This window comes from Ictidomys tridecemlineatus, chromosome Y (genome assembly GCF_052094955.1).
Source record: "Ictidomys tridecemlineatus isolate mIctTri1 chromosome Y, mIctTri1.hap1, whole genome shotgun sequence".
Taxonomy (NCBI): Eukaryota; Metazoa; Chordata; class Mammalia; order Rodentia; family Sciuridae; genus Ictidomys; species Ictidomys tridecemlineatus.
The window spans coordinates 109,282-121,854 of record NC_135494.1 but is presented as its reverse complement, the minus strand read 5'-3'; positions in this window follow the sequence as shown (position 1 = coordinate 121,854).

The following is a 12,573-nucleotide window of genomic DNA, read 5'->3' as shown; positions in this document are numbered from 1 at the left end:
TTAAAAAAAGATATTTTTTCTTTTTCTTTAAAATTTAGAAAGCATGTCTATATGTCCTATTAAAGTTCTACATTCATCAGAAAGTTTTCTTATTCCTTGCATACAAAGGGATGGGCCTTCTAATGAGCATGATACTTTATGTTTTCAGAAATTCTTATGGGAGAACTCTTTAAGTGTTTTGCCTTTGTTCAAAATATTATTTAAAAATGTATCAATTTGCTTTTGATTTCAGAAATTTGACTTTCTTTTGAAATTATGTATTTATTAGTAGTTAGAGTTATTTCATGTGGGAAATGCCATGATTACATTTTATCCTAATGTTATCCTAATGTTGTGTTAATAATTTTCTAAGCTAGATTATGTTCAGTTTTCTTATCAACAGTCAATAAAGCCTTTTTTTTTTTAGTTTTGATGGTAAGCTTAATGTGAACATGCTTTATGATGTGACACCACTGTTCATGATGGTCTAGCTATGCAATACACTATAAGGAGAGTATTTTGATTCTGAGAGTCTCAAGTGTTTTAGGTCCAACATGTTTTCTTAAGAGGAATGATTATTCATTTTCTATTTGATTAAACAAATAAGACATAAATTCTTTTTTTTCCCTTTTGTGGTTCTGGGGGTTGGTCCTAGGGACTCCTGCATGCTAGGAAATCCTTCTATCACTGAGCTACATCCCTAGCCCCATAGATCCTTTAGTTGTCATGAGCTTCATGATGAGCTAGTGACAATAAAATTACTTAGAATTTCAACTAGATTGAGACTCATGCAAGAGTCTGGGCATCCATAGCTCCTTGTGATTTGTAAAAGGTAGACTTTCCCACAACACAGCAGCATCTATTATCACTCCTGGACTGAGTTGAAACCTCTGCTTCTCTTGGCTCACCACTTCCTGCAGAGGTCTTGGAGGAGATGACTATTTCTTTGACTCTTTGTCCCAGTGACAAATATTTGATTATATTTCTGCTAAAAGGTATGCATAGAAATAAAATAGAGACAAGGATTCTTTGGGACAAGTCATTCAGTCACAGTGAGTCAATTTGTATTAGGACTTTTTTTTTTTAAATAAAGTCACTCTTTAGAGAAAGTTAAACCATGGGTTGAAATAAAATCTCTAAAATGTCATTTTTTCCCCCTGTAGTGATCACATTTTAAGAAGGAAAACCTAGAACCTAGTGACAGCATAAAAAATATAATAAGTTAACATATGTTATTACTTCAACATGAAATATGTAAAAGAGGCACATACTTTGAATTTTTTAAAAGTTTTTTTTAGTTGTAGCTGGACATAATGCCTTCATTTTCATTTATTTATTTTTATGTGGTGCTGAGCCTCAAACCTAGCACCTCACACATGCTAGGTGAGTGCTTTACCACTGAGCTACAACCCCAGCCCACATACTTTGAATTTTATAATAGTTTGAACTATTTGATTTTTGTGTTAGAAATGTTCATAATAAAATACAGGTAAGAGTGTCAGTTACTAGTAATTAACTATATGAATAATTAAATAAGTAGGTGTTTGAGAAAATATAACCATGTCCTAAGGTTTTACTTTAGAATAGTTTAATCTTTTTTGGGGGAGGGTACTGGGGATTAAATCCATGGGCACTAACCCTAATCCTTTGGTCTTTAATATTAATATTTACCCATACTATTACATCAAAAAGTGATATAATAACTGCCTTGTGGACTTTAATACTACTATAAAATCAATACTATAAAATGTAAGTGATTATAAATGCTGCCTTGTAACTTTAAATATTTACATGATATCCAACTATTATAAAACTGATAAAATAGCTTCCCTGTTGCAATTAATACTAATGTAATATCCTTATTCTAGAATCTAAAGCTAATATTGTAGCAGGAAAGTGACATGTAACATCAATGTGGTATCAATACTATAGCATGACAAACTAATGTAATAGATTCCCTGTGGAATTTAATACTAATATAATATCCTAATACATCATGTAAAATAAATATGATAGCTCTACTGTAGCCTTTAATACTGATGTTATGTCCATTCTATAGTATTTTATATTAATATATTAGCTGTCATGTGGACTTCATACTAACATGATATCCATATTGTAGCATCTAATGCTAAGATAATATCTTCCCTGTGACCTTTAATATTTACCCATACTATTGATATTATAATGTAATATCCAGATTATAGCATCTAAGACTAATATACTATCTGCCCAGTGAATTGCAGTAATAAAATCTCCACAGAGAAGCACATAAACTTAATATAAGAGCTGTTTTGTGTCTTTTCATGATCATATGATGTCTATAATATGCAATCTAAAAGTAACAGTAGCTGACTTTGCTTTCTGATATTAATGTAATATGCATACTATAGCATCCTAAAGTACTATGGCAGCTGCCCTGTGGTCTTTAATACTTATATAATTTCCATACTATAGCACATAAATCAAATATAATATCTGAATTTTGGTCTTTACTACTAATATCCATTATTATAGCATCTAAAACTAATAAAATAGATGCCCTGTGGTCTATAAATGTCATATGATATCCATACTATAGCATTAACAGTAATATAATAGCTGCCCTGTAGCCTTTGACTTTAATATAACATCAGTACTTTGGCCTCTGAAACTAACAGAATAGCTGTCCTGTAGCCTTTTAATACTAATTTTATCCATATGTAGCATCATTATAGTCTCCATGTAGCCTTTTATTTTAATATCATATCCATACTGTAGACTCTAAAATGAATAAAATAGCTTCCTTTTGGCCTTCAAGAGTAATATGATATGCACTATGGTACCTAGAAAATATTATAATAGCTTCCCTGTGGTCTTTAATACTAATGATATCCATGCTATAGTACCTAAGACTAATAGGTGCCTGTTGTGTTTAATATTAAAGATGTCCATACTATACCTTTCAAAAACTAATATAATAGCTGCTCTGTGACCTGTAATATTAACATAATATCCATACTGTAGCATCTAAAACTAATACAATAGCTACCTGGTAGCCTTTAATATTGAGTTAAAAACCGTGGCCTCTGAAATTAATGTAATAGTTGTCAAGTGATGTTTTAATACTGATAGTGCATACATACTATAGCACCAAAAACTGATAATATAGCAGCCTTGTAGAATTTCATAGTAATATAAAAATTATAACAGAATATAAAACTTTAATATTAATAAAATATCTATACTGTTGATCTAAATCTGATGAAATGGCTGCCTGTAATTATAATAGCCATATAATATCCACACCAAAGCTTCTAAAACTAGAATAATAGTGCCCTGTGGCCTTTAATGCTAGTAGGTATTCATACTACAGTATTTAAAGCTGATACAATAGCTGAATTGTGGTCTTCCATATCAATGCAATGTCAATATTATAGCATATTGAACTAATTTAGTAGCTTCCCTATGACATTTATATGCCAATATAATATCTAACCTGAACAAGTTAGATATTATATTAATACTAACATGATATTTGTACTGTAGCCTCTGAAACTGAAATAATAGCTAATTTATGATCTAAAACTAATATAGTAGCTGCCCTGTAACTTTAAAACTATTACAATTTTATAGTATAGCATCAAAATTAATATAATAGCTTTCCAGTGGCTTTTATATTAATATGATATCTGTGCTACAGTATATCCAATACCAATAAAATAGTGGCACTGTGGCTTTAAATACCAATATGATATCCATGCTACTGCAACTCAAGCTAATATAATAGATGATTTGTGTCCTTTAATCTTACTATGATATCCATATAATAGCATATATTACATAATAGATGATTTCTAGCTTTAAATATTAATATTATATCCATAATATAGCATCTTCAATTAATAGTACATATGTCCTGTGTCCCTAGGACAAATATTATATTCTTAATGTTGGATTTAAAACTAGTATAATAGATACCTTGTGGACTTTAATACTAATATGCTATCCGTATTGTAGCTCCTAAACTTAATATAGTAGCTGCCTGGGCCCTTTAATATGATATGTAATATGATAAACATATTGTGCTCTTTAAAACTAAAGTAATAACTGTTCTATGGCCTTTACTGCTAATATAATATACTATGAAAAACTAATGTAATAACTTCCTTGTGTCCTTTAATATTGATAGTATAGTATCCAAAACTAATATATGATATATTATGATATGATATAATATGATAGCTGCCCTCTAGACTTTAATATCATAATATTCATACTGTGACCTCTAAAATTAATAGATGTCTTGTGCCCTTTATTACTGGTTTGTTATTCATACTATAGCATGGAAAACTGATTAAATAACTGTTCTGTGGCCTTCAGTATTAATATGATTTCCATATTATAGCTAAAAAACTGATATTGGAGGTCTTTATTACTAATAGATGCAAACTATAATATCTAAAACAAGTAAGTAGCTGTACAATAGAATTTCATACTAAGTGACATCCATGCTAAAGCATGTTAAAGTAATAGCTCCCCTGTAGCTTTTGATACTAATATCATAGCCTCCAAAACTGATGTAATAGATGTCCTGTGGCCTTTAATATTAAAGTTACATCATTCCTATAACCTGTGAAGCCAATTTAATAAGTTTTTTATGAAATTTAATTATTCATTTAATATCTATATTATAAATCTGAAACTGATAAATAGGTGCTCTATGTAAAACTGGTAAATAGGTCCTATAGTATTAATACAATATTCTATCACCTGAAACTAATATAATATCAGCTTTGTGGCCATTAAACTAATATGATATTTATAGGATAGTATTAAAACCAATAAACTGCCATGTTGACTTTAATGCTAACATGATATTCATACTTGAGTATCTAATAGTACATAATTATTGACCTGGAGTGTTTAATTCTAATATGATATTCATATTGGAACATCTGAAACTGATGCAATAGTTTCCCTGTGGCCTTTGATATTTATATGATATCCATCCTATAGTATTCAGAGCTAATATAATATAATAGCAGCCCTGTGGCCTTTAATATTAATATAATATCCATACTGCAGCATTTAAAATAATAGATGCACTGTGGCCTTTTAATACCAAATAATTGGTTTGGATATGCTCATGTGTGAGACAATGTAAGGAAGTTTAAAGGTGAAATGATGGGTTATGAAAGCCTTAACCCAAATTAGTAATCCTCTGACAGGAATTAACTGAGTGGAAACTGCAGGCTGATGGTGTGTAGCTGGAGGAGTTGGGTCATTGAGGCTGTGCCTTTGGGGTACATATTTGGTGAGCTTAGGTTCTCTGCTTTCTTTTTTTTTTTTTTTTAAAGAGTGAGAGAGAGGGGGAGAGAGAGAGAGAGAGAATTTTTTTAATATTTATTTTTTAGTTCTCGGCAGACACAACATCTTTGTTGGTATGTGGTGCTGAGGATCGAACCCGGGCCGCACGCATGCCAGGCGAGCGCGCTACCGCTTGAGCCACATCCCCAGCCCAAGGTTCTCTGCTTTCTGATCACCACTTTTCTTCACCACACTCTTCTGCCCCACCTTAAGCCCCAAGGAATAGAGTTGGCCATCTATTGGCTGAGATCTCTGAAACTGTGAGGCCCTAAATAAACTTTTCCTTCTTTAAAATTGTTCTTGTCAGGTCCTTTGGTCAAAGCAGTGAAAAAGATGACTGAAACAATAACGTACATGACATAGATCTAAAACAAATACAATAGTTGCCCTGATGCCTTTAATACTAATATGATATTAAGAGTGTAACATCTAAAACTGATATATAATAGTTTCCCTGTGACATTTAATGTTAATATAATATTCATTCCATAACATCCAAAACTAACATTATAGCCTCCCTATAGCCTTTTATACTAAAGTACTATCCATGCTATAGCATTTCAAGCTAATATAATATCTTCCCTGTGGCCCTTAAAGCTAATGTAATACATATTATTGCATCTAAAATTAATATAATAGCTGCTCTGTATCCTTTAATATCAATAGTGATCCTTATTATAGCATCTTAACTTGATATAATAGTTGCTCTTTAGCCTTAATATTTATATGATACCCATAATAGCATCTAAAACTGATAAAATATTAGCCCTGTGGCCCTTATAGGTAATATGATACCCAAACTATATCTCTTAAAACTAATATAATAGCTAGACTGTGGCATTTAATATTAATATTTTATCCATATTAGGTCCTCTAAAAGTAATAAAATAGCCCCCTTGTCATTTTAAGTAAAATATCCATATGATAGCAATAAACCCTATAATATAGCATATCTATATGATAGCATATAAAGTTAACCTAATAGCTGACCTCTGGTATTTAATAGTAATGTGTTGGGCTGGGGATGTGGCTCAAGTGGTAATGCGCTCACCTGGGATGCTTGATGTGGAACTACAGATCTTGTTTGCCCAGCTGGATTTTGGTCCTGTTTTGTTCTCATCTCTTCTTTCTATGCCCCTATTTATCACTTGTAGAATGGAAATGTTTAATCTATGCCATTATATATTAGATTATGTAGCTTGCTTTGATTTTTATGGGGTCTCATGCTGAGTTTTCCTTAAGTTTCAGAAGAGGTTTTGGACTTTGACTTTTGGGGAATACTGGAACTGTTAAGAACATATGGACTCCTGGAAATGAACTCAATGTATTTTGCATCATGAGATGGACATGAACTTTTGGGGGCCAAGGGCACAATGTTATGGTTTAAATATGAAGTGTTACTCTAAAGCTCATGTGAGAAAAGGCAAGAAAGATTTAAAGGTGAAATTATTTGGTTATGAGAGCCTTAACCTAGTGAGGGCATTAATCCACTGTTAGTGTTTAACTGGATGGTAACTGTAGGAAGGTAGTGTGTAGCTGGAGAAGATGGGTAACTGGGGATATTTCTTTGGAGTGTATATTTGTCTCTGGTGAGCAGAACTCTCTATCTGCTTCCTCTTTGCCATGTCTTGATTTACTTCCTACCTCTATACCATTTTGGCAAGAGCCATGGAGTTGGTCTTCTACAGACTGAGACCTGGATAATATAAGTGTCAAATAAAATTTTCATTCTCAAAAAATTGTTCTTGTCAGGAATTGTAGACACAAGGGCAAAAAAAGCTTACTAAAACAATACTGTACTATCTAGAAATAATATAATAGTGGCCCTTTGACCTCTTATATCAATAATATAACATCTAAAATTAATAGTTACTCTGTGGTGTTTAATCATATTATGATATAAATAGTATAGCATTTTAATACTACTATGATATCCATAATATTTCAAGTAAAACCAATATTATAGCTTCCCTGTGGCCTTTAATATTAATGTAATATCAATAATGTGGTCACAGGGTAGCTATTAGCTTTATAGATAACTGTATGGATATTAATATTAAATGTAAGGAAAATAAAAAGAGACAGAGAGAGAAGATGCAGAGTCAGAATGACAGAATGGCAGAATGGTCAAGCTGCCAGCTTTATTTATATCAATAGGTTGCATTTGATCATTGGCATCAGTAATATACTATTGTTTATTGTGTCATTTGGAAGGTTATAGAGTTAGCAACATTATGCAGCTTATTCCTCAGTTATATTCTATAGTTACAATATGCAATATTAGAAGCTTTGTGTAGCTATCAAGAAAGTTTTTTATTTACAGTTACTGTTAGGTGGGCAGGTCCAGGAGCATGGGAACTTGGGGAAACATTTTTATTGTATAACAAGAGTGTTTCTTTATTCCCAGGAGCTGTGTGCCTGTGATCAAGGTCAAAGCCAATAAGACTCTAGCATAAAGCCTTCTAATGCAAGGCATTGCTACAGCAGGTAGGCATCCCTTGTCTTTGCACAGAAGTTTTCCTAGTATCCAGGCATTTTTCCTCTTGGCACAGAAACTTCCTAGCCACCAAGCATGCCACATTTATGAAGCCATCAGAGACCCCAGTCCCAAACACAGAACCCTTGTGGGCCAAAGGGAAGCTTTACGGCCAAAGGAAAGCTGTTATATCAGTTTTACATGCTATAATGTGGATATAATATTAGTTTTAAAACTGAAGAGCTGCCTGTGACCTTTTAATACAAACATGTCATCCATACTATGAACTTGTAATGGATATAATAGCTCCCCTGTGAATTTTATAACTAATATGGTATCCATATTATGGCATCAAAAACTGACATAGTAGCTGAAATGTGTGATTTAGTATTATATCCATACTGTGGACCTAAAACTAATAACATACCTTTCCTGTGGCCTTTCATATTAATACAATGTCCATATTATAGCATCTAAAACTAATATAATAGCTGTCCTGTGGCTTTTAGAACTAATATGATATCCAAATTATAACATTTGCCAAGGACCCTTAATATTAATATGATATTGATATACTAGCATCTAAAACTAATAAAATATTTGCCTGTGACCTTTAATACTAATATGATATTCACATATACCATCAAAAGCAATATATGAACTTGCCTATGGCCTTAAATATTAATATAATATTCATACTGTGACATAAAAAAACTAATATAATAGCCACTCTGTGAATTTTTAAAAATATTGTTTTAGTTGTTGATGGACACAATACCTTTACTTTATTTATGTTTTTTAATGTGGTGCCGAGGATTGAACTCAGTGCCTCACATGTGCTAGGCAGGCTCTCTATGAGTCACAACCCCAGACCAACTACCCTGTGACTTTTAATAATAATATAACATCCATAACTTTTAATAATAATATAACCCATAAAACTAATATTGTAAATTCACTGCGTATTATATTAATATAATCATTATATTATCATTATATTATTATTATTTATTATATTAATATAACATCCTTGCCATAGTATCTAAAACTGAATAGCTCTTCTATGGCCTTTAATACTAATAAAACATCCATACTATAGCTATTAAAAGTGACATAATAGTTTTCTTGCAGCTTTTAATAGTATACTAACATGATATTCATACTCTACCATCTAAATATAACAAACTAGCTTCCCTGCAGTCTTTAATAATAATGTAATATAGTACTACAGCATATAAAAAAAATAGAATAGCTACTATCTTATGGCCTTACATACTATCTGATTTATTTTATTAGACAATACTGACAAAATAGCTGCACTGTGGATCTTTAACACAAACATGATAGCCACATAATGGCATGTAAAACTGATACAACAGCTGTCCTGTGACCTTTAGTACTAACTTTATCCATATGATAGCTTTGAAAATTGTGGATTTAGTGTTAATATTTTATCCTTACTATGGCATCTAAAACTAATTTAATAGGTTCCCTGTGGATTTTAGAACTAATATAATATTAATTATATAGAATCTAAATCTAATGCAGTATTTGCCTTGTGATCTTTAATACTAATAAGATATCCATACAATAGAACCTAAAATTAACATTATAGGTGTCCTGTGGCCTTAAATACTGACATGATATTCATATTACAGCATCAAAATCGAATATAGTAACTGCCTGTGTTTTTTAATTCTAATATGATATGCATATTATTGGATCAAAACCTAATTTAATGGATGCCATGAAGCTTTTAATAATAAGATATTCATATTATAGTATGTGAAATGAATAGCTGCACTGCCTCCTTTATTACTAATATAATACTCATCTTTTAGCATCTAAATCTGATATAGTAATTGCCTTGTGGCCTTTACTACTATTATAATATATAATAATATCTAATTACTACTAATATAATATCCATAAAATAGTGTATAACTGCAATGTAATAGCTGCAAAGTGGCTTTTATTATTAACTCAAACTCCATTCTATAACTCCTTAAACTAATAGCTTGTTGTGGCCATTAATATTTATAAAAGAAGTATCCTGTGGCTTCTAGTAGTAATATGATAGGTAGCCTTGAATATTAATATAATATCCATATTGTGAACTCAAAAACAAATATACTAGCTGCCCTGTGATCTTCAATATTAATATATAATCTCTACTATAGCATAAAACTTATATCATAGCTGCTTTGTGGTCTTTAACTAAGATGATATCCAAATTATATCATTTGAAGCTTACATAATTGTTGCCCTTTGGCATTTAATATTAATAGTATATCCATAACAGAACATCTAGAACTAATATACCTTTAATACTAATACTGTATTTCCATTGGTATTAAAGATCACATTATGTATGTTATATTAATATTGAAGGCCACAGTTCAGCTATTCTATTGGTATTAAATGTGACTGGGCGGGTGTGTATATACTAATATTTATGACCTCTAATACTTACATAAAATCCAAAATATAGCATTGGAAACAGACATAATAGTTTCCCTATGGCTTTTAATACTAATATAATGTACATATCAGAGTATCTGAAACTGATATAATGACTCCCCTGTGCCTTTAGTATTCATATGATATTCACACTATATCATTTAAAGGTAATGTAATAGCTGCTCAGTGTTTTCCAATACTAACATGATATTCACATCATATCATCTAAAACCGACATAACCACTGCCTTGTGCCTTGAATACTAATACAATATTCATGCTATACCCAATAAAATTATGGCTACCCTTCAGCCTTTCATAATAATATGATGTGAGGATATTAGCATCTAAAATTGATAATAGCTGCACCATGGCCTTTAATATTGATATAACATCCATACTTGGCTTATGAAACTAAAATAATAGCTGTCCTTTGTTCTTTTAATAAAACACAGAATCCATACTGTAGTATCTAAAATTGATATAAGAAATAATAGCTGCTTTGTGGCCTTTATAACTAATATGATTTCCATACTATAGTATCTAAAATTAATATAATTGCTGCTCTGAAGAATTTAAGATTAAAACAACGTGCAAACTGTAGCACCTAAAACTACTTGCTGTCCTGTGTACTTTAACACCAATATGGTATCCCATATTATAGAATCAAATATTATACATTAAGTGTACTGTGATTTTAATAGTTATATATTCATACTGTAGCAACTAAAGCTGATATAATATATGCCCTGTGATGTTGAATAATTATGCAATAGCCATGCTGTCCATACTAAAGTCTCTTAAACTAATATAATGGTGAGTCTCTGGCCTTTAATACTTGTAAAAACATGTACACTTTAGCATGTCAAAGTGTTCAAATAGCTGCTCTCTGGCCTTTAATATTAATGTAATATCCATATTACAGAATCTAAGGCTAATAAGATAGATGAACTTTAACTTTTTGTGAAATATATATGTATATAGTATATATTAATATATAATAATATAGTAATATATTGATGTATTTATTCATATATTAATATATTTTATATATTAATTAAAGGTTAATATAACATTAACCTTTTAATGTGAAATATATATACATATATTTCAGTCTCTGAAACAAATGTAATATCTTCTCTGAGTCCTTATTACTAATATCCACAGTGCAGCATCTGACATCTGATATATTAGTTGCACTATGGCCATTAATATTAATATGATATCCATGCTACAGCATCAAAAGTTTAAAAAAAAGTTGACTTTTGGCCTTCAATACTAACATAATATGTATACCATAGCATCTTAAACTACTATGAGAGCCATCCTATTGCCTTTACTACTATATCCATAATCTGGCTTCTAAAACTGATGTAATAGCTGCCCTATGTCCTTTAGTATTAATGTAACATATTTCCTACATCAAAACTTGAAAAATAACTACCCTGAAACTTCAGTATTACTATAATATCCATACTATTGCATCTAAAACTGCCCTGTGTACTGTGTACTGTAGCATCTAAAACTGATGTAACAGTTGTCCAGTTGCCTTTGGTATTAATATAACATTCATACTAGTGCATCTGCAACAAATTTAGGAGCTGTCCTGTCTTTTAATAATATTTTATTCATACTATAGCATCAGAACTGATATTACAGTTGCTCTATGGTCTTTCATATTAATGTGATAATCATACTCTTGCATTGAAAACTGATACCATAACTATCCTCTAGCTTTTAATTTAATGTGATATATATCATTTAAAATCAATATAGTAGCTGCACTGTGGCATTTAATACTAACATCATATTCAATTGTAGCATCAAAAATGGATGTAAGAGCTGTTCTGTGGTCTTTTATACTAATATGATATCCATAGTGTAACATATAACACTAGCATACTAGCTGTTCATTTGTCCTTATTAGTAGCATGGTATCCACATGTGGCATCTAAAGCTAATAAAAGCTTAAAGACTATTATGATATCCACACTATAGCTTCTAAAGCTAATATATTATCTTCCTTGTGGCCTTTAATGCTTATACAATATACATATTACAGCCTCTAAAGCCAATGTGATAAACATCCTTTGGCTTTTAATATTAATATAATATCCATACTTTGGTCACAAGACTGAAATAATAACTGCCCTGTGGTCTTTAATATTAACATAATATGCATAATTTGGCCTCTAAAACTAAGATATTAGCTGCCCTGTGGTCTTTAATATTAATATAATACATATACTGTGGCCTGTTTTATAATATAATGGCTGTCCTGTGACCTCTAGGACAAATATGATATCTATA